Below are 24,010 nucleotides of genomic sequence, written 5' to 3'. Positions count from 1 at the left end.
CTCAGAAGAGGAGACGCCAAACCATGGAGTTGTTTAAATGTGGCAGAAAACTTCTAAATCAACAGCAGGCAACTCTTGCAAGTGGAAAAAGTGCAGCAGGTTAACTGTGATTTATTCATGACAACTAATGCACTTCGCAGAAAGCAGACACAGTTGTTGCTACAATATTGGGGAAAATTGGCTGAAAAATTAATACTTGCATAGCCATTAGACGGAGAACAGTTATAGAATCTCAAGGGACAGTTATTAACAATAGCTGGCATTTATTTGGTTATGTCTTGTAATGAGATCTCCACTCACTTAGAGACTGAGGTGCTGTTAAGAAACATGAAAACCTTTTTTTGCCACCACCAGCTATTCTCAGCTTTTCCTGTGCTGAGGACCATGAAAGCAGAAACCTTCCCTCTGCCTGATGCATCAGGGAGCTAGGGCAGGTTTTCAGTTTCAGTCATTGACACAGCAGGAGAGAGGAAACAATTGGAAGCAACATATATTTCCAGTGTAATCGAAGAGAGCTGAGCAGGCCACAGTAGGGGCAGAGACTTGCTCATGATTTCCCAAGGTGATTTTGAACACACTTGGCGCCTGGCCATACCTGCAAACAACTTTACTCCCAATAGGTTTAGGTGGGAACTGTTTTTGATCAGTTCTCTACAAAAGTTTTCAAACATGGGTGTCTGTGGTAGGTAAGCCCAGTGGGAAGCACTTTTCTATCAGACTATGACTATGCTGGAATTTTCATGTCTGATCATCCTGTGGGTTGAGTTAAATGGGAGTTCTCCATGTGGTACTGACAGGAGGAGCAGGCCTCAGAAAAGCAAATTCCCCAGAGGCTAGGTAAAATCCCGAGACTGTCTGGGAACAACATATTGTCTGCATGTACCAAAGGCCAAATGCAAGCACTATTAAAGTCAGTGGAGTTGCCCAGGTAATGGAAGGCAAAGTCGGGGCATAGAGTATTAAAGCAATTTTTAACTCATACTGGCTGGATCTGAAAAATAAAAATTCTAGTGACCTTGCTTGCCAGCTCTCTGTTTCAGGTTATTCTAGTTTTTCTTGTTGGGGTTGGAGGTGGAGCAAACTGAGCAAAAGAAAAATGGAAGCACATATAATAAGAGTTGAGTGCTTCCTCTCTGCATGAGTTTTCAGGAGCCAACTGTATATTACAGCGATGAGCTTGTCTACTTCTTCAGTGGATAAACTGGGAGATGTACTACTCCCCAGTAGCATGACTGAAGGATTATCAATGTACTTGCCTTTGATCTGGCCTAGGTCGGTAGTGACCAAAAAATCATTATTGTCTGATGGTGGCTTAGTTCCCTTAATGAAATGAATTGGCAATAAAAAGCAAATACCTACTGGGAACTTTAAGAGTGAGCTGACTTGCAAAACACCTGCATTGCAGCCCTGTGTGTAAGGACATTTTTGGAAGAAGCCGAGCACAGCAGAGTGAAGATTGTGGTAGTTTTTTCTGCTGCAGTTAGAGTGAAGAACCCTGGCCTCCCAGGGCATGGGAGCCCAGTGATCAGAAGATGAAGGCAGGAGTGGTTGGTGGAGAGGATAGCAGAGAACAGAGAGGGCGGATGTTGTGCGTTATATGAACTAGAAAAACAAAACAGCTTGGCTTGTGAATGAAACTGAAGTGTCTTGTGAGTCCATCTGGGACTAGGAAACCTTGGTAAGAGGCAAATTAATCAGATTCTACTCCTGTAACAACCCATTACAATGGCAGGGGCCTTACATCAGTGGTAGCCTTCTTCTGACAGAGGTACTGTACAGCTTGAGGAAGCACCAAGCAAAGATGAGACCATGGAGCTCACTTGAGAGCAAAGCAGTTAGGGGAAATAAGTGGATCTGTTCAAAGAATATAATTTTTTTGTGCAACAAGAGCCTTCATTTACTAGGTTTCTACTGTACATTGTAGGCCATTACCATATCAAAGGCCTGGGGAAGCCTCTGGCCAGCAGAACTACCAGAATTATTTCATTACAATCTATATGCTGAAAAAGAGTCTTCCCACCATGGTTTTGATTCTTATGCTGCATAAATATAAAGGCCTTTATTCCTGGCGTGCAGTCTAACAAAGCAATTACTGTTATTTACTCCAGTTCACTCCAGAGAGCCATTTCACAGAGGATACACTGCTTTTGACAAAGTTTTCACAGAATTGTTACTGGTGCCTTTAATGATTTCTCAGGCTCCGGTTCACATCAAGGCTATGAATGGCTTTTCCAGACAATACTTCGAGCCTTGAGTGTGCTGGAGTTTTTGCATTTTAAATGGACACTCAAAGTTCATGTACTATATCAGTTTTCACTTTACATGCCCCTGGAGCAATTTTGCTTTATTAGTCTACTTTTGTGTAAGGTGATTTTTCTTTTGAATTGATAGTCTGCATGTTGTTGTGGTTTGCCGTCTCCTCTCGGAATCTAAGCATTTAACATTACACAGAGAGAGAGTTTAGTGACCCTTGTTTGAATGTTTGATGGTAGTTTAAAAATAGATTCTAAACGAGGGAGCACTTACATGGTCTCAAATATTCCCCTACTGAAAAAGGCCTGTGGGGTATAGTAGTTGATTCATTTTATTTTCCATCGTAACCTTTCTCCTCAGGCACAGTTTCACTTTCAGGTCTATGTTTTGACTGAATGATCAATCAACAGCTGGGTATAAATTATACCTACCTGCAGAAAAACCTAGCTAATCTCAGCACGGAAGAAAAGAATCACTGGAAGGAGAGGACAATCACATAAGCATTTTGTGGTGAAATTGGAGGTGATGGTTACTTTTCACCCAAACACTGGAAAGAGTTGAAATGCAAAGGTATCATAAAGGGGAACAGAAGAACCTACCTTTGGGTTGGGAATATACCCATTTGAGGAAATATTCTTGAAATGAGCAACTTTGAGCAAAGAATTACATGGCAAGAAACTGTCTGCAGATTGTATCTGCAATGATCCTATCTCTTGGCTCCTTTCAGTAGAATAGGTAATGTCATCATCTGCTCATCAGATTAGGTAACAAATGAGATGACTGAACATGTTCAAGTGGGGAACTCTGACTCAGGAAACATTAACTAGTCAACCATGTACAATTCCAAGTCGATCTGTATGAGCCCAGCAGAGATGTTTGTGATGCTATCTGTTAACTAAAGCTTGTTTGAGAGAAGTTGGCCATAGCTTGCCCTGGTGACAGGGCTGGCCTTACCATGCGGCAAACTGAGGTGGCCACCTCAGGTGCCAGACTGTGGGGGGCACCACTAGGACCCAGAGTGTAGAAAATTGTGTCTGCTGCTGGTGCATGTATTCTCTCTGCTCTAGATACACGGAAATGGTGGAGTGCTGTGCTGGAGGAAGGAGGGCACAAGAGACATAACAGGCAGGCAGGAGAAAAGGAGAGAGGGACTAACAGAAAGCAGCAGGAGCTGCAGGGAGAGAGAGGAGGAGGAGCCTCTTATGTACCTCTCTAGCACCCCCAGGAGCCTGGACTGATTAATACCAGCTTCTCAGGCCGCTTCCTGTTTCCTGCTGCTTCCCTGAACCCACTTGAGGAGAACAGGCAGTCAACTGAAGTAGTAGGAGCCAGTTAGGCCCTTAAGATGCTGATATCTTCCTCACTCAGGCCCTGCTACCAGCAATGCTTATTTGTCCCCTTCAACCAAGTGTTGAGAGCAACTATAGCTGGCACAGCAGTCATGAGTGAAGGAAGAAAATGCCCCTCTGGGGCAGCATTCAGAAAAAGAAAGCAAGCAAAGGAAGCTTTTCTATCTAAGCAGGAAGGAGCTCTCCTGAGATACATAGACACAAATGTTCACAGTGAGCATTCCGGTCCCAGTGAGGATGTGAGTGGTGAGGAGATCTTCCAGTTAGTCAGAATGCAGGTGACCTGGCAACTACTGCAGCATCCATATCTCCAACTCAAAAGGATGTAACCATGCACATTCCTGAAGAAAAGTGTAGATCAGAGAAGAGTGTGGTGGAGGTGCAAGAAACAGCTGCTGTTGAGTTTAGTTCCTTAAGTCTAGATGATCTGTGGACCCACTTGAGCAGTAGCCTGAGGGACTTCCTTGTACTATATGGGCCACAGCAAGTGAAAAACTTCATGTTCCCCAAAGACAATGAATCCCCAATGGTGACAAAGTGGAGAGGCCATGGCTTATGTACTCAAAAACCCAGAATGCTGCATACTGTTTTTGTTGCAAACTCTTCCAGTCTAATGTTCCAGCCACATTGGGTTCTACAGGAACAAAGGACTGGAAAAATCTGGCTAGAAATCTGGCATGCCATGAGAAGGCAGCAAATCACCAGAGTGCGTTCCATAGGTGGAAAGAGCTTGAGATGAGACTAAGGTTAAAGGCCACCATAGATGATCAGCATCAAAGCATGCGTCTGACGAAGTGGGTATTTACCCACAAAAGCTTATGCTCCAATACATCTGTTAGTCTTTAAGGTGCAACAGGACTCTTTGTTGCTTTTTACAGATCCAGACTAACATGGCTACCCTTCTGATACTTCACAGCATCAAGAGAAGATTGCATCAGAGTCTCTTTACTGGCAAAATGTTCTGAAAAGGCACATTGCCATTGTAAGAATGCTTGCTACCCAAAACCTAGCACTGTGTGGCACTTCAGATCAGCTGTATGTGCCAAACAATGGAAACTTCCTCAAAATTGTGGAGCTGATGGCTGAGTTTGATGCTGTACTCCAGGAGCATCTAAGAAGAGTCACCACCCAAGAAATGTACACACCCCACTACCTTGGAAAAACAATTCCAAATGAGATCATACAGTTACTGGCAACAAAAGTCAAACAGAAGATTGTGGCAGATCTGAAGTCAGCCAGATATTACTCTGTTAGTCTGGACTGCACATCAGCCATACGGAACAAATGACTTTAATGGTGCGTTTTGTAACAACAACAGAACCTAGTGAAAATGTCCCTGCAATGGTGACTGTCAGAGAGCATTTTCTAGAATTTATTGACATTGATGATACTACAGGAGCTGGTATAACAAATGTGCTTTTTAAAAAGCTGGAAGATACGGAAATTGCGATGCCGACATGAGAGGTCAAGACTATGATAATGGTGCCAACATGAGAGGAAAGAACAAAAGAGTGCAGACACGGATCTGAGAGTTAAACCCTCGAGCGTTTTTTTGTCCCATGCAATTCTCATTCATTGAACTTGGTGGTCAGTGATGCAGCAACAGCTTTTAGTGAGGCTGCTGAATTTTTTAATGTAATTCAAAGCATCTATGTATTTTTCTCTGCATCAACTCATTGATGGCAAATTTTGAAGCAGCATCTGGGAACATCCTCTCTGACACTGAAACCACTGAGTGCCGCATGATGGGAAAGTAGAGTGGAGGCAATAAAACCTATCAAACACCAAATTGGGAAGATAGATGTTGCCATAGTTGCCATGATGGAGAATAATGCTATGACATTAACTGTTTGTGGGAGAACAGTAGCAGAGGGAAGTGGAATCACCAGAAACACACATAACTTCAAATTTCTGTGTGTCTTAGTGTTGTGGCATGACATACTGTTTGAAATAAATGTTGTAAGCAAGAGACTCCAAGGTGTTGACCTTGATATATCTGGAGCAATGGAACAACTGGACAAAGCAAAGTTATACCTACAGTCTTACCGGTCAGATGAGGGATTTCAAAACGTTCTGAAGAGTGCACAGAAGTTGGCAGAGGAACTTCACACTGAAGCTATTTTCCCACCAATTCAAGAATACAAGAATCACCAAAGAAGAAGACATTTTGATTACGAGGCATGGGATAATCCCATAAGAGACCCAAAACAACAATTCAAAGTTGAATTCTTTAACCAGGTGCTAAATTGTGCAATGCAGTCAGTTGAAGAACGTTTCATGCAGCTCAAGGAACACAGCAGTATATTTGGGATGTTGTATGATATTCCAAAACTCCTCACTATACCTGAAGAAGACCTATACCAGCAATGCAGGGCACTAGAGACAGTGTTGACACATGATCGCATGCGCGATATTGATGCGCGATATTGATGCAAGTGATTAGGTGATGAACTGAAAGCCCTTTCAAGATACAGTTCAGCAGGATCAACTCCAAAGGCTGTTCTGGAATCTGTGTGCACAAATAAGATGACCACCTTCTTTCCAAATACTTTTGTTGCTCTCTGCATACTTCTAACACTTCCTGTAACAGTTGCCAGTGGAGAACGCAGCTTCTCCAAGCTGAAGTTAATAAAAACACATCTACGCTCCACAATGACACAGGAGAGGCTGGTCAGCCTTGCAACCATTTCAATAGAGCATGAGCTGGCCCAGACTGCGGACCTTCAGCAGGAAGCAGTTCAAATCTTTGCAACCAAGAAGGCACGGAAAGCACCATTTTAATTATTCAAACAGATAAAAATGCCAGTGTTTACTACGCAGACAAGAAAAGTTACATTTGCTGTTCAGGCGTTTGAAAGTTAAGTGTTGTTTAAAATTTTTGAACAAGGCATTTTAAGTTGTTAGTTCTCCTTTATTGGGGTAGGTAGCAGAGCAGTACCATGAGAGGAGTAGAACAGGAAGAAGGCACAATTGAGACATTTCAAAGTTTTGGCCCAAGCGAGGGGGCATGGGAGCATCATTTGAGCTCCCCGCCTCAGGTGCCAAAATGTTGTGGGCCGGCCCTGCCTAGTGTGTTTAAGTTGGAGTTTGGGGGCGGGGGAGAAGGAGAGGGCTGAAAATGTTTAGCTTCCTCTCTCATTCTGTCTCCTAAGTGGCCTCTTCATGGCATCTTAGATTCCTGGCAGCATTATCAGTACCACTGTTCCCTCAATGAATTTGAGGGAATGAATTCCTGAATTTGGACAGCTAGAAAGATCTCAGCCTGTTTCATTCCCCCAGCCCCTCAAAACAGTGCAAGATGGAAACTTTGGAGCAGAAATTTCAAGCTGGTTGAGTTTTTTGAACAAATTCTTTCATGAAAAGAAAAAAGACATTTTTTGAAAATGGAAATTTTTGCAAGAAAATTTCATATTTGGAGGGATATTCTGGTGTTTTGTTTTTAAACAAAATCCCCATGTGATTTGACACAATTCACCTATTTTCCTGGCCATGAACAGACTTTGACTTTCATGAATTCACTTATGATTTGAAAGTATTTGATTGTCTCATGGAAAATTTTTTGCAGATTATGTTTTCAGCATTTATTCAATATTGCTGATGTGACAGGTTACCTTAGCCATGAGGAATTGTTTCTGTTCCCTGATTGGCTTAGTATATCACTAATAAAGAAAGGAAAGGCATAATCAAGTCTCTGCACCTTTGAGTCTCTCAGGAATAAGGTATTAAGTTATGAGGAGCTTCTCCAGCAGGAGTAAACTCTTTAAAAATGTCCCTTTGCTGGCTCCTGGAGTAAGTCACTTCTAGAAAAATGAGGCTACTGTGGTACATGCTGGAATTTAACTGAATATAGCAAGCGGTAATACATGCATATACATAAAAACGTTGCACTGTATCACCCTTCACTCTTGTTCCTCCACTTATGGGTCAATGTTTTAATCAACAGAAGTTGGCCCGGTAAAAGATAATACCTCACCCAGCAAACCTCTGTTAAAATAATCTTATTTAGGTTGCAAGGGCAAGCACACAAAATTTAGGATCCCTCAGTTCTTTTCTTAAAGGGAAAGCTTAATCTAGTCAGCAGTAATACATACGTACACATAAAAGTGTTGCACTATATTACCCTTCACTTTTGTTTCTCCACTTTATATAAGTCAATGTTTTAACATTGTCAACTTCTAGCCGCTTCCCAAATATAGTTTGCCTTTTGGTTTTACAAATTTTCTAAGTAGAATTGATAACTGCCCTTTATGGTGGAGTTCCTTTTTGGTGGCTGTGAAGGGAAAAAATAAATAGCAGGCGTTTGGTGACGGCTACTGCTGCTTCCTGCTGTTTGTGTTACCTTCATCAATGTAATGTTTCAAGGCAGCTGAAATCCTCTCATTTTTGTCAGGGTGACACTGTGTTGTACCAATTGTAGCACAAGACTCCCATGTCAGGCTCTTGGTGATGGATAATAAAAAGGGCTATATTTAGCCATAGTTGCAGAAAACTCCCTGTTGTTTATATTCTGAGCTCAAAGCATTCAGCTCCTTAACCAAGTTCCACCTTGAGGATCCAGGGCAAGAACACCATGCAAAGTGATAATGTAACTGTTCAGCTTTTAATAAGGAAAACTTTCAACCTCATTAGCTGCATGCTGTGAAGGCACAGCTTGGTTGGGTATGCTAGGAGACATATGTAGCTCAAGGTTCAAAGCTGACCAAAGGTCATTTGGAGTTGGCAATTTTTGTGCTTTTGATTTTGTTTCTGATTATTAGCTGCTTACTGTTGTTTATTCTATGATGATGAGAGGGTGGGCAAATGTTAGGAATGACAGGTCCTTAATGAAGCCACTGAACTCCTTTCACTTCACTGCTGCCTGCCTCTTAAAATAACAGGCAAAGAGAAAAACCTGACAGGTGTGGCAGTTTCCCACAATGAAATCACTTCCGAAGCAGTAAGTGGTTGGAATAAGATGTGGGGAAGTGATACCTTTAATAGTAATTACTGTAAGAATATCCCCAACTTTAGCTGCCTGATGGTGTAACTTCTGTAGAAGTTTAATTATCATTGAGCTTAAGAAATCTAAGTTAAGCTCTGCCACCATCAAATCAAATGATCCAGTGATTATATTCACAATTACATGCCTTTTAGCTGTGAAGCGACGATAATACTGTATACATTACAGTAATATATGTTTATATTAAGGATGTGCAGTCAGATTAAGGTTTCCATTGTACAATGAAAACTGGGGCTGAGATTTTCAAATGGGCCTAAAGCAGTTAGGTAGTTTACTGCCTTCGGTTTGAAATGGGAGTTGAGTACCTAACTCCCAGAGCCCCTTTGTAAAGCTCAGTACAAGCTTGCACTCTTACCCAAATATTTTGGTTGATAAGGGCAGGATTTCCCTCATATCTGAAAGACCTTTCCAGAGGCCAGGTCTACACTGAAAAATGTTGCTGTGCCTTTACACAGTTGCCAAAAATCATGTTTATCGACATAATGCTGAAGTCTGTTTTAGCAGTGAATTTAGAGCAGGATAAAAGAGTATTCAGTAATGTGCCATCTAAACAGAATTAAACCATCAGTTCTGGGGATAACATTTTGATATGTAAACCTGGCCAGGGAGAGGAGGAAAGTATCACCAGGTGCATGTGTGGCCTACAGTGCTGCTTTACTGGAGCAGTGTGTTTGTCTGGCCAGCACAGGGATGGGCAAACTTTTTGGCCTGAGGGCCACATCGGGATTCCGAAACTGTATGGAGGGCCAGGTAGGGAAGGCTGTGTCTCCCCAAACAGCCTGCCCCCCGCCCCCATACGCCCCCTTCCACTTCCCGCCCCCTGACTGGCCCCCTCAGAACCTCCAACCCATCAACCCCCCCCTTCTCCTTGTCCCCTGACTGCCCCCTCCTGGGACCCCCCACCCCAACCACCCCCTGGGACCCCACCCCTATCCAACCTTCCCTGCTCCCTATCCCCTGACCCCAATCCACACCCCTGCCCCCCCAACAGGCCCCCCGGGACTCCCATGCCTATCCAACCACCCCCTTTTCCCCATCCCCTGACCACCACCCCCTCAGAAACTCCACCTCATCCAACCGCCCACCTGCTCCCTGTCCCCTGACTGCCCCCGGAACCCCCTGCCCCTTAGCCAGCCCCCCCCCCCACTCCCCACCCTCTTGCTATGCCTCTCAGAGCACCAGGACGGGCAGCCGCGCTGCCCAGAGCCAGCCACGCCACCGCACAGCCTAGAGCACCGGGGCAGGGTGGTGGCTCTCGCAGCTGCGCTACCCAGAAGGAGCTCGCAGCCCAGCCACCCAGAGCGCTGGCGGCACGGTGAGCTGAGGCTGCGGGGGAGGGGGGACAGCAGGGTAGGGGCCAGGGACTAGCCTCCCTGGCCAGGAGCTCAAGGGCCAGGCAGGAAGGTTCCGCGGGCTGAATGTGGCCCGCGGGCTGTAGTTTACCCACCTCTGGGCTAGCAGTTGCTGCTGACAGAAGCATACTCACTAGATTTCTGAGAAGCTGATGTGCCTTTAACATATAACTCAAAACTCTCTGGCCTTGTCTTCACTACTTAATGTATTATTCAACACACCTTTTTTCCTAGTGTGACTCAACCTAGTTGGAATGAAGCCTTCCTTACATTAATTGTCTGGGAATTAATTGAACATTTAGAGCCAAGGAACAAAATAGTTTAGGGGTATTTGAGGGGAGCAAGGGGAAGAGAGGGATTACTCTAGTGTCTCTTCTGAACAAAAAATTCAGCAGGAAATAATGTTTGCCATGGTTTACTTAATCAAGAATCCAAATACAGATGGGGAACAGACAGTCTTTTGTAATTGGAGTGAATTTACAGGAACAGAATGCAACCAATGCTGAATGAAAACAAGCACTAAAAATAATGTGAATGCTGTAAATACCTCGCTCTGAAGGCAAATTTCATAAGGAATTGAAATTGCTTGTTCTAGCCCTCTTTCTATCCTCTCCATTCTTCCAGAGTGATAATATATTTCAGCAACCTGTATATCTCATTCCACGTATCTGGTGTAAAATCATCTGTGCATTTCCATAGTCTCGCTATACCTCAAGTTAGTTTGTGGGGAATATTGATTTCGTTCATGATGGAGCAGCCGTCACCAAGGCCTCTTCTTTGGACCCCACCCGTATTATGTAATCTGGCAGAAACTTGGTTTTGTTTGTAACTCTTTAGAAATAGCATACCAACATGTGCCCAGTTGTCCAGGAACAATATGAGCCCAAGTAGGGATCTGTTATGCAGGGCCGGCTCCAGGCACCAGCTTATCAAGCAAGTGCTTGGGGCGGCAACTCGGGAGTGGGGCGGCACTTTCAGGGATTCGGTGGCAATTCGGCGGAGGGTCCCTCACTCCCGCTTGGAGCAAAGGACCTCCTGCTGAATTGCCGCAGATCGCGATTGCGATCGCGGCTTTTTTTTTTTTTGGCTGCTTGGGGCAGCCAAACCCCTGGAGCCGGCCCTGCTGTTATGGAAGGAAAGTATGTAGGGAATTCAGTGTGCTTGCTATAATAATATTCCACATTTATTAAAGTAAATATGAAAGTGCAGATGGAAGTCGTTAAAAAGACCTATGGCCAATTTCAGCTGCTGGCCTGAGAGGGTGCTACCTGAGATATACACCAGCGATTAATTTCACCACTAGAGAGAGAGGACTATTTGGGAAAGGAGGAGAATGTATTCTACCCACAGCTCAAACATAAAATGAAGCCAGCACACTTATTGGAATGTCTGATGACAGAATTATCCAAGACACTAAATATTTTGTCTTATTTCTTATAAATGAGAGTTAACTGCTGTGTAAAAAGAAGCGACACAAACTAAAATAGCTGTTCAAGAAATGCTGGGAACAATTAGCAATCAAAATGATTGTACGTGTGAAAGTTATTACTGCTAAAAAAGAACTCTAGATCAGGGTTAATTATAAGATGATGCAGTAGTATAATTAGTATTCTTCCTATGGAGGATTATGGTCCTCCTCAATGCTCTTTTTGATTGCCTTCCTCTCTTTTTTAATTTTCTCCTTGTCCTTTTTGATTATCTACCCTGTGACCCTGAGGGCTCCTAAATGTAATGCAATAGAAATAACATTTTAGCGTTAGAGGGTTGGTCTTTTTGGAAAACAGACTGTTAACCTCTCGCTTACCAGAGGATGAGAGACTGACTACTTTTTTTCTGAATAAACAGAAGGGAGTTATGGCTTTTGCGGCTCCACTAACAGCAGAAACCATCTCTAATATCCCAGCATTTTCGTGCAGTGGATCTTTTTGCCTATCCCTGAAGCAATCTCTAAGCATCTGTCAGGCATTAGTCTGCATAAGAATGAGCTGAGAGAGAACAGAGAACATCAAATGTATTTTTACTTGGCAAGCTGAGATCTAGTGCGCCTTAGAACTCAGTATATTCCAGGCATTCTGAAGGTCTTTGCTATGACCATTAGGTGGTAAAATGAGCAATGTGAGTTTAAATGTCCATTATCAATTACCTTTTCTTTATAAGCTTAAAGAATATTCCTTTTATTATGTAGTGTCCCTTAGGAATATAGGCTGCGATTTTGTCCGAGGGTCTTAATCACTCCACTCCTATGTATTCCCATAGGGGGACTGGGTAGCCAAACTCCATAAATCTTGTTTGAAAATTCTAGACATAAAGTTTATTTCACTACCATTTTTGTTCTTTTCCCAAATGTATCCAGCATTGTGTTTGGCTGTCTCTCTGGTGCCTAAAATCCCAACATATCTATTTTCTGTATTCCGCTCATGACATAATACAATCTTGAACTTACTGTTGTAGTCAACGAATATGCTCATCCCTGGGAAACCTGAGTTATATTAGCAAATGGAGGTGTATTCTGTTAATTCTCTCTGTTTTGCATACAGCTATCTTGTGATGACATCTCAAATGCTGTACGTCCCTTTTCCTTAATTCGTGCTACATGTTGCTATTAATTCAAGGTACCTTGCCTGATCATTCATTTCATTAAAATGAAGAGGACATTGGTTCATCACTGTTTATTAACTTATATCCATTTCAGACAGGATCTTTGAACTAGAGTTGTGGTCATTAAGATGTTGTCTGAGATGTGGTTACTTTCACGTTATCTGGTTTTTCCAAGCTTAACATAACTCACTTTCAACTTCAGATATGCAAGTAAAGTAAGGCTTTGTCTGCACTTTGGTTCAGCCATTGGAGGCCAGCAACTGGTGAAACACCTTAAGTGTAAACACCAGGAAGGTACAATATGCTCGGATTAAACTTACCCCTGCTTGAAACCAGGAAAGCTGGAGAGGTGCTAATCACAACTTTGCTTATCTATACTTGGGGTTTGCAGTATGTTTACTGAATTGGGGCTAGTCTGAAGAATAGACAAGGCTACACTTATCAGACAATGTCCCCCTCCTTCATTCAGGCCACTGGACAAAAGAAACATGCACATTTTTTCACTTAATTCTCTTTGAAGGGCTAAAGATTGCAGACAACTCTTAATATCATTAAGTTTTCCCCTCAGGTTAATTAGCATTTGAATATTTAATAGAAAGGTCAGTGGTTTCTTGCGTTGTCAATAATGCAAGTGAACTGAATTATGTCAGTCCTCAGTGCATTCCAAACTCAGATAAAATAATTAAGCATTCTTCTACTGAAGCATTTTGATCCAGTCTGTGTGCAGAGTCAGCTTACGTACATCAGTGCGGATGTACGTGGGCCAGCAGAACCACTTATGTGGTTGGCATTAATGACCAGGCCAAATTCAAACTGATAGAGCACAGATTGCATTTTAGTTTGATGATGCTAAAATGGTGGCTTTTAAAAATACTAGTTGACAAAGTAGAGGAATTAAAATGAAATAGTTTAAGTGTTTAGGAGTACAAGGACTTTCTTTTTTGCATTATACCATATCAAAAGTAGGTCTAATTTGAGGGCTGATTAAATAGTGTCTCCTTAAAATGTGATATGCAATAAGTTAGTTATAATAAAAATCTAATTAATAGTGATAGGAAGCAAATATTGGAGGTATAAGAACCTGAATAGAATAGAGAATGTTTGCCTGCTTCTGCTCCTTGAAGTGAATGAATGTTAGCATGGAATGGAGCATCTGTACGTACTTGATTACTGGAATTATCCTGTCTGACAAAGGTTATAAATTATTCTTTGTTCTAGAAACAGGTAAGACGCATGGACACTACTTGTACTTGGTCTTTTTTGTATGTTGTGAAGCTCTCTATTGGCCCCTCAGTGATAGTGAAATTTGCAAGAGTAATAATATTGTTAAGTAGAGACAAAAACAACAGGTAGATATTGGTGACAAGCCATGTCACTGGAAATTAGGGAAAAGGTATGGACAAAAAAAGAGACCATGATTTTTAACAAACTGGTCTTATTCTCTCTGTTCTCTCCCAGAGACAGGACTCAGAGACAAGAATAGATTCGTACTCTCTTTTTACCCCCGTGTTGGCATACTTATTTCAGAGGGGAAAGAGACCCCAGAAACGGATCCTAACATATGAGCCTTTACCTGGGGAAGAGACTCAGAGCATGGTGCATAGCAAGCATGCTCCACAGAGAAAGTGGGGAAAAGGCAGCTTGCCTGTCAATCTCCTTTTAACAAAGCATGCTGGGAAGGGGAGTTGTCTTGTGTCCTTTGTAATGCAGGCCCTTCTACTGTACAGTTAATTCTTAGAAGAATAGTGTTAAGGAAGGAGTTGCTGTGCAAGGGTTCCAAGGAAAGGGAAACTCGAGGAAGAACATACGGGTGGATTGTGGGAAGGGCTATCCTGCATGGAAAAAAGCACACTTGGTTGTATTTTGGAGACTCATTTAGAGATCAGTATCACTTAATGTTTTTGGGAACTCGTTTAAATGCAAGTAATTGTGTTTGCTGGTATAATAAACACTATGTTGGGGGAAGAAAATTGCTTCATTTCTGCTCTTTATCTCACCCCTTTTATGTCAGACAGGGTATCTTGGCTCACTACTGTGAGTGGTGACACTAATGCACAGCACGTTATTGGCTGCCTCACTGAAAATATTCTTAAAATATTTCCCCCCAAGTATTTTAGACCAAAAATATTGCGTGGGGAGGGGCGGGGGAGAGCTATGGCTTTCACAGGCTCTCAAAACCTAGATGCATAAGTTAGGGAGAGAGGGGCAAAGAAACATTTCTGATTGCTGGAAAAAGTTATCCAGGACTCGACACATCAGAGCAGAGATCTGGGGAGTGCTGGATATGATTACTTTGGCAAGGGAAGGAAGGACATACGGTGCTGCCTTTGTTAACATTTACAGCTAGAACTGGGTCTGAGCTGTGACATTCTGTATCTGAATTTAGCCAGAGTCCAGGTTCAGGCCACTCTTGTCTTGCTCTCCACCTCAGCCTCCCCCGCCGCCCTAGTCTTGTGCCTCAGAATGTCATAACACATTTTGGTCCCTTTGTATTAATTTTTTAAAAAACTGAAAGGAAGAAGGAAAAATTGCATGTTGTCACTGGAATACACTGGCACCAGCTGCATGTGCTGAGCTTGCAGACTTGTGTTTCTTGGGACTAGAACTCCCTAGTCACTTATTCGTATTCTCTCTTGCTTCCAAAATGAATGATTGCCATTTTTCCTACTTACAAAAAACACCTGCAGCAAAAAAAGCAGAAAAAGAAATGTGGAAACAAAAGCACTTCTTAGATTCTGCATGTTTATTAGCACCAACAAGGAAAGAGACAATCTTTCCATTATTTTCAGGTCTTTGTTCCTGTTAAACTCTGCCAACTAAAACATGAAGCAAATTTCCTAAGTTGTCTGTGAACAGATAGGGTCTTCATGTTTCCCAATACATACAGTATGGTTACTGTGCGAAACCTTGTCTACTTACCTTTAAACTTAAATAATAGAATCCTTATGCAGTAACACTTTAGCGTGAACTGCTAGGGAGGGAGGTTTCCTGTTCCTACCTCCAGGTGCCTAATTATCTTAAGCCTTTTATGCTGCTGAGCTGGAACTGAGATCCACCTGGCTTGCTTGAAAGCATGGATCCACAGAATAGCTCTGCACCTCCACAGAGGGTTCTAAGACCTGATATTCACAAATGAGGTTCTGCCGTTCTGTCAAATTCAGCCCCAGGAAATAATTGGGCTCTAGGTGTTCTTTTTAAAAGACATATTGGAAGAACACAAATAAACCACTTACAGCTGTCTTTATACCATTTAAACATCTATAAAGGTAAAAATAAGTATAATGATGGCTTAACAGGAAAGGCAAGTGATTATACAATGTTGTTTAGTTACTGATAACTTAGGGTTGCCAACCCTCCAGGGTTGTGGCGGAGTCTCCAGGAAGTAAAGATTAATCTTTAATTAAAGATTATGTCATGTGATGAAACCTCCAGGAATATGTCCAACCAAACTTGGCAACCCTATCTAGAGGTCTGTACTGATTCTTTCCTTTAAATAGAGAAGCTAATGTAATGTCTTTGGCCTCAGATATGTCTCCTGTATTGTAGTTGGAGAGCTCGAAGGTTTGTAAACAAACTATATGGAGTGGAACAATACAAGGTTTGGGAAGTAGTTGAATGGAGCAGACTCACAGCTACTCATATGGTCCAACATTCCTCTGCCCTGCTATGAGGAGGTTTATAGCCAAAAATTAAGCAAAATCCTGAAGACAAAGACACTGCTCAGTGTGCATGAGATCTGCAGAGGTGGATGCAAAGTCTCCATGTGTGCTTATGCTATAGCCACCTGTTTGCTGTTACTGCAGCAGTTCAGCTGCATTGTGGTGTGGGGTAGGGTCAGAGGGCCCTTCTAAGGTTCTTATGCAGCTGGGTGAATTTCAGAGCACATGTTTAATATCGCTAGGGTTGTTAGATGTCTGGTTTCTGACCAGAATGTCTGGTTGAAAAGGGACCCCGGCAACTCCGGTCATCACCGCTGACCAGGCCGTTAAAAGTCTGGTGGGCTGCCCACAGCAGGGCAGACAGGGTGCCTGCCCGGCTCTGCGTGGCTCCTAGAAAGCTGCCAGCATCTCCCTCTGGCTGCTAATCTTAGGGGTGGCCACGCGGGCTCCGTGTGCTGCTCCACCCCTCAGTACTGGCTCTGCAGCACCCATTGGCCGGGAACCCCAGCCAATAGGAGCTGCGGGGGCAGCACCTGCAGGCAGGGGCAGCATGCAGAGCCCTCGTGGCTGCGCCTCCGCCTAGGAGACAGAGGGAAATGCCGGCAGCTTCCTGAGGTAAGCGCTACCCGAAGCCCACACCCCAAACCCCCTCCTGCATCCCACCCCCCTGCCCCAGTCCAGAGCCACCTCCTACACTCCAAACCCTTCATCTCCGGCCCCACCGCAGAGCTCCTCCCACAGCCCAACCCCCTGTCCCAGCCCAGAGCCCCTTCCTGCACCCTGAACCCCTATCCCTGGCCACATTCCGGAGCCTGCACCCCCAGCACAGAGCTCGTACCCTCTCCCACACCTCTGACCCAGCCTGGAGCCCCCTCCCATATGCCGAACCCCTTGGCCCCAATCCCTAGCCTGGAGCCCCCTCCTGCAGCCCAAACCCCTCATCTCCAGCTCCGCCCCAGAGCCTGAATCCCCTCCCACATCCCCAGCCATGAGCCCCCTCCTGCAACCCAAACCCGTCATCCCCGATCCCACCCCACAGCCCAAACCCCCAGCTGGAGCCCTCATCCCCTCCTGCAGCCCAACTCCCTGTCCCAGCCCAGAGCCCCGTCCCGCACCCTGAACCCCTCATTTCTGGCCCCACTCCAGAGCCTGCACCTCTAGCCTAGAGCGCACACCCCCTCCCACACCCCAACCCCCTGCCCCAGCCTGGAGCCCCCTCCCACACTCCAAACCCCTCGGCCCCAACCCCCCAGCCCAGATCCCCCTCCTGCACCCCAAATCTCTCATCTCCAGCCCCACCCCAGAGCCCCAACCCCCAGCTGGAGCCCTCACCCTGCTCTAGCCCGGTGAAAATGAGTGAGTGAGCGAGGGTGGGGGAGAGTGAGCGACGGAGGGAGGGGTGGATGGAGTGAGCGGGAGCGGGGTCTTGGAGAAGGAACAGGTCAGGGGCAGGGCCAGTGATGAGCTGCCAAAATCTTAAGAACCGGTTCCCTATCAGTTCTTCAGCGGCACTTCAGCGGCAGGTCCTTCACTCGCTCCGGGTCTTCGGCGGCACTTGGGCAGCAGGTCCTTCAGTGCCGCTGAAGACCCAGAGTGAGTGAAGGACCCGCCACCAAAGTGACGCCGAAGACCCAGTAGGGAACTGCCCGGTGACGGTGAGTACAAGCCCCATGTGCCTCCCAAAACAGCCTGTTCCCCCCCTCCCCATGTCCTGCCCCCGACTGCCCCCCTCAGAATCCGCAACCCATCAACCCCCGCCGCTCCTTGTCCCCTGACCACCCCCTCCCGAGACCCCCCACCCTAACTGCCCCCAGGACCCCACTCCTTACCCCAACTCGTCCCACTCCCTGTCCCCTGGCTGCCCCGACCCCATCCACCACCACCCCGACAGACCCCCGAACTCCCACGCCTACCCAACCCCTCCATTCCCGGTCCCCTGACTGCCCCCCCAACCTCCACCCCCCCAAACCGCTCCCTGCCCCTTATCCAACCCCTCCTCCCAGCCTCGGCCTGGCCCCCTTACCATGCTGCTCAGGGCAGCGTGTTTGGATGCCGCGCATGTAATGACAGAAAAACCTCCCTCTCCCAATTGCCCACCCCTTTAACAACTGGTTCTAAAACGGCTTCTAAATTTAACAACTGGTTTGCGTGAACCAGCTCCAGCTTACCACTGGGCAGGGCCTGAGAAGGGGTAGGGTAAGGGTGTTCGCTGTTCTGAAAATAGAAAGTTGGCAACTGTAAATATCGCTCTGTGTCCCAAAGGAACAAGCGCATACATTCAGGGATTGAAAATAGCCATTGAAGCCATGTGTCCACTTAGAGAACAAACCTCTCCTGAAATTCTGTGTGTTCCCGCTGGCAAGGACTTTGTAGGGTGTTTGCCACTAGGGGAGGGGGGCTTTTCTGTGATAGGCATGCTATAGCCAGTGCTTCCTGTCATGGTTCAGCCAGGAATTTGGGAGTCAGTTAGGTAGTAAAATGTTGTCATGTTTTGCTTGGCGTGTGGACAGATAATTTTTCTTATAGCCATGTTATCACAGTGTTATAAAAATCTGCAGTAGTTTTCAACATGGTTCCTAGCCCACTGTCAGGCCATGACATGGTTAGGGCCTGAGGAGTTGTTAACCAGACATGAAACGGAGAAAATATAATATAAAAGACAGTTTTCCCCAAAACGATGCCTTGTAAAGATAAGGAAGGTTGTTTAAAATAGTAACCACCTAAGCTGGGAAATTACAAAATGACAGCTATTAGTCAGTATTTACTGGCAAGAGGAGACAATAAAAAACCACACATGTTCAATATAGTGCAGCAAGTAAAGTGATTTGGCTTACTAGACAGGATAATAGTGCAAGGATCTGTTCTTCTTGAGATAGTTCATAGAATATCAGGGTTGGAAAGGACCTCAGGAAGTCATCTAGTCCAACCCCCTGCTCAAAGCAGGACTAATCCCCAGTCAGATTTTTGCCGCAGATCCCTAAATGGCCCCCTCTAGGATTGAGCTCACAACCTTAGGTTTAGCAGGCCAAGGATCAAGCCACTGAGCAATCCCCCATGATGGGGACAGATAACGGAGGGCTGTCTTTTTTATGGGAGTTTGGACATGTATAAAGCTTGTTTAGTTCCTTTTAGATAATATCCTGATATAGCCTAATAATATGCTGTTTTCATTCTCTCCTGGCATTTTTCTTGCCAAGCCTGAATGCAAAGGATGGCCTGGCTCTAAGATTTCTGGGTTTTTTGGGGGCAGTAACTATGGTGACATACCCTTTTTTGTGGGAAGAGAAAGCTAGTATGATCTTGGATTCTGTATGGTTTTGGCAGGTAATATGACATTTTAACAGCAAGATTTGTATATATTCTATATATAATGAGGGAGAATGTCCCACTAAATCAGATAGAGAAAGCTATTGTACTGCTTAAACAATAAGAACATTAAAAACTCTGATTCACCAGAAAGATCTCTATTCAAAGCACTGAAGCACCCCAGCTAGACCTAAAGGTAGGATTCTGTAAGGTGAATCTCCTAACAAGCTAACTTTTCAAAGGTTTTTGTGCTCTAAAGAACATGAAAGCCATGTTTAAAAATTTAAAGGCTTGATATGTTCCAGTTCTGTGGAGCAGCAGAAGGAAGAAGCTTTTTACAGTGTTATAATTCCCCAACCAGCAGCTCTTTAAATTAAGATGTTTATGACAGCTGCTTCCACTTAATGGAATGTACATTGCCTTGGTCATTAATTATTGCTTTTTATTTAGTTATTACTTGTATTCAGTAAGTGCATGTGGTTATAATCCTGCTGTAGTCAGTACAGTAGGGCATCCTTTTCCTCCTGGAAAAAAAATAACACTTTATATATCTTTCTAGTGGCTAAGGAATCTGTAGGAACATATTCAACAACAGTAACTTATGGGACTTTATTCCCCCTGTGGAATTATTTAACTTGGCAGTGATCCATCCACCTTAATCCTTTTCTCACTTTGCAAGCAGTCAGCTCAGATCAAGAGTCCAGTGGGCAGTCTCTGAACTAAGATATTTTCGTTCAGCTTCCAGAACTGGTCTTAAGTGCCTAGTAAATCCTACAGCTTTGGTTTCATTAATTAGAGACTCCCTTTCATTGATTTGTGAAAAGCACTGGCCAGCACTTGAGCCTCCTATTCCTTCTGCCTAGTAAATATTTATACAATTCCTTTATGATGTTAGTTAATGAATGGTGCTCATTTTCCACTTGTCTAAAATAGGCCCCTTTTCCACATGTTAACGATTTCCTTTTGTGACCCCTGCCAAATGCAGCAGTTGAGGTAAGAAGGAGGTGGGGCATAGAGGCTCAGGTGAATTTAAATCAAAGGGATCCTAACAGAGCGTTGTGAATTAATGTGTCTCTGAATTCCACTTGGCTGAATTGCTATTTCTTCATTATATTTACAGAGTGCTGACTGCTTGATTGGAAAATGGAAAAAAAAGTTGAATAGCAATTATTGATTTAAACTTTAATGTGCTGACTGGCAAGGCTGTCATTCATATATGACAGGTAACTAAGTGCTAAATTGTGATGGGAGTGGGTTAGGAATCTATCAGGATACTCACATAAACTCGATCCCTGTCGTAGATGAGCATCTCATAAACATAAGTGCATTTATCCTGAGAATCCTTGTGAGGCAGAGCACCATGATCCCTCTTTTACAGATGGGGAACAGAGTGACTTGCCCAAGGACACACAAGAAGTCTATGGTAGAGCCAGATCTCCCAAATTCCAGTTCAGTGTCTTAGCAAAAAGACCATCCTTCCTCAGTGATGAGCAAAAAGGGTCACATTTTCAAAATTTCAGCCTTGAGTGTGCCTACAAAATTGCCCACTCACTTGGGAAAATGTGTAATCAAAATTCACACACGCTATTGTGCATGAAAATTCCCTGTTTGTACATATAAACGCTGGGTCCAGTGCATGGGGTTTCTTTATGGGAACAACTGAGGAGCTGTTTAGAAAATTTCTCTAGTGCCTTTACTTAAACATCTGATTTATTCTGAATGTGGAAAATACCCAAACGTTACTTTTTTCCTCTTCAGCTTTCCTTTCTGCAACCTTTCCTTACCTTTTGAGTCAAGCACTGCTGGCAGTAGCATCCATGCAGCATTACTGAGGAGACAGTATCCCACAGTGTTTAAAACCTGAGCTGCAGCTTCTCAAGACTTCTTATTTACAACAGAAGTGGGGAGCAGAAAGACAACAAAACATTTTTATGATGACTTTCATTAACTTTCTCCAACTCTGAGCCTGCCACGGAAAACCAGATATATTGTCTACCGACAAAGAATGAGTACGTGGATCATGACCGGATACCACACAATAAGTCACTGGGTTGCACTGATGTAACACAGTGGACTTTTCTCCATTGTGTTGAGTTCACATTTAAAGCAAGGTCTCTCGGAAAGGCAGTTTCAGGATGTGTTTCATGTTACGTGGGAGGCTACAGTCTCTTCAAGAATTTTCTTTTTTGTTTTTGTATACAAATGGCTTCCCCATAACCTGACTGTAAATGAGCATTGGTAAAGCCATTGCTTAGGCATAGTGTGTTTGGGGGGGGCGGGGGTGAACACCTTAGCCTCACTATCTCTTAAGGGCAGCACTTTAACGTGGCTTGTGTGGTCATGACAGAGTGCTGGGAGAGAGCTCTCCCAGTGCTCTAAAAAACCACCTCCACAAGGGGCGTAGCTACCAGTGCTGGTGCACTGTCTACACTGGCGCTTTCCAGCGCTTAAACTTGCTGCCCTCAGGGTGGGGGTGGGGTTTCACACCCCTGAGTGAGAAAGTTACAGTGCTGTAAATTGCCAGTGTACACAACACTGTTGTACATAGTGGGTTGCAGCTGTGTCGGTCCCAGGATATTAGAGAGACAAGGTAGATGTGGTAATATCTTTTATTGTTGAGAGAGAGAAGCTTTTGAACCACACAGAGCTCTTCTTCAGGTCTTCTTCAGGTCTGAGTGTCACAGCTAAATGTAACAGGTTAGGGTTAGGGTTGTTTGAAGGCCAGAAGTGGGAGTTCAGGAAAGATTTCTTTCAGGATGAGGTCCCCATCGAGTATAGGTTGTAGTTTGACAGATGTTATTCCAATAAAAGATATTATCTCACCTACCTTATCTCTCTTAAACAGATTACTACATGTTTTAACTAGTAAGAACTTAAACTATTTACTTAGAAATGTCTGCTATAGCCAGGTTCTACCATGCTTAAAACTTAGCTCTATAAGCCATGTGAATTGATTGTTCAAAGCATATTCCAAACTATGTCATTAGTACCAAACAGCTCAGAGGACAATACTGCAACCCTTATATGGTCCTGTTGAATTTAATGGGACTTTGCTTGCATAAGGAGTATAGGAGTAGGCCCTGCAGCACTTTGGAACTCCTCCGCTATTTTACCCTCCTTGGGAGCAATTCAGAAAAAACTCTGTTTGATCACTCAGTGCCAAATCAGATTAAAACCAAGTTAGGGAGAAGAAATAATTCTAAAAGTTGGTTGTAATAGCCAAGATCCTTGTAAGATTCTCCACTATTCTACATCTCCTGCCTTAGGAGAGAATCATGTCATGTTAAGAATGGAGTTTTATCCTACCCATTGAATTTCCTGACCTAGACCTTAATCCTGCGTTGCGATCTGCCTGGGAGCAGCACTCCACCTCCACGGATCACCAGGCAGGATTGAGGCAGTGGATTGAAACTGAAACACATTTTTTTTTAACACAGGGCTTCTTTGGGTTCTCTGTCTTTTTAAAAATAATTCCAAGGGAGCCAATGCTGCTGCCTCGGGACTTCTAAATCTCCATCTGCTGTGCAAAAAATAATGACTAAAAATCCTTATAAAATTCTTGTAAAATCATTTTCTAAACTAATATCTTGGTCGTATTTGTTTTCCACCAAATACTTCAGATATTGACTATTAGCCTGCCAAGTTTTTTAAAGCACAATTTTTGAGTTACCTGAGCACAAAAAAAAAGCTTCTGAAATCAGCGTCATTGTCCTACCAATTCTTTCACCTGTAGTTCCAGCATCTCCCAACAGCTTTGTTTACCTTTTTACCAGTTTTCCTTGGCACTAACTGGCACCTATGTTGGCAGCTTCAGTAGAAGTCAAGTGTTGAGGCTCAAATTTAGAAAATTTAATCACCATAAGCACATACTTCAGCTGAGGTATTTGCTTAAATCCCTTGAATGAATGGGCCTGAAGACTGAACTCCCTCTGTCTCTCTATTTGAGGGGGTCTCTCATACTATGAGATGAAGCTAATGAACAATGCAAGGAAGCTTGCACTGCTGAGGCTTGGTGGATTAAAGAGAATCCTTGTCAATCCAGCAACTTTTGCCAGCACTAAATTTACATATTAAAAAGTTTTTGTTTTGTTTTTTTTTAATTGGCCCCAGAACAAGTCATCCTACACCCTGTGTTTGCCTGAAGTAAGTTTTTATATGGAAATACCTTGTTGTAAGATAGTACAGAGAAGTTTAGAGTTTGTTGAGCCAATTGATTCTGCTGGGAATGTGCTGAGTTTGAGTAAATATGGAGGGTTTTTACAGCAGCTGAGCAAAGCCCTTTCTCAGATAAGATACCTTGTCAGTGAAGAGCACCCTTAAATCGAAATGCCTCAAACATCAAATCTCTCCTCCCCCATCCCTTGCCTTGTCCTCCCACGCTCAAATCACCTCCCCTCCACCCCCCAGTCAGATGGATAGTCCTGGATATGATGCCGTTAAAATGAATTTACAGAGTAATGCTCAAAATTCTGCTCTTGGGCTCCAATCACTAGT

Source organism: Mauremys mutica, chromosome 11 (assembly GCF_020497125.1).
Source record: "Mauremys mutica isolate MM-2020 ecotype Southern chromosome 11, ASM2049712v1, whole genome shotgun sequence".
NCBI classification, from domain to species: Eukaryota; Metazoa; Chordata; order Testudines; family Geoemydidae; genus Mauremys; species Mauremys mutica.
Note: the sequence above shows the minus strand (reverse complement) of the source record.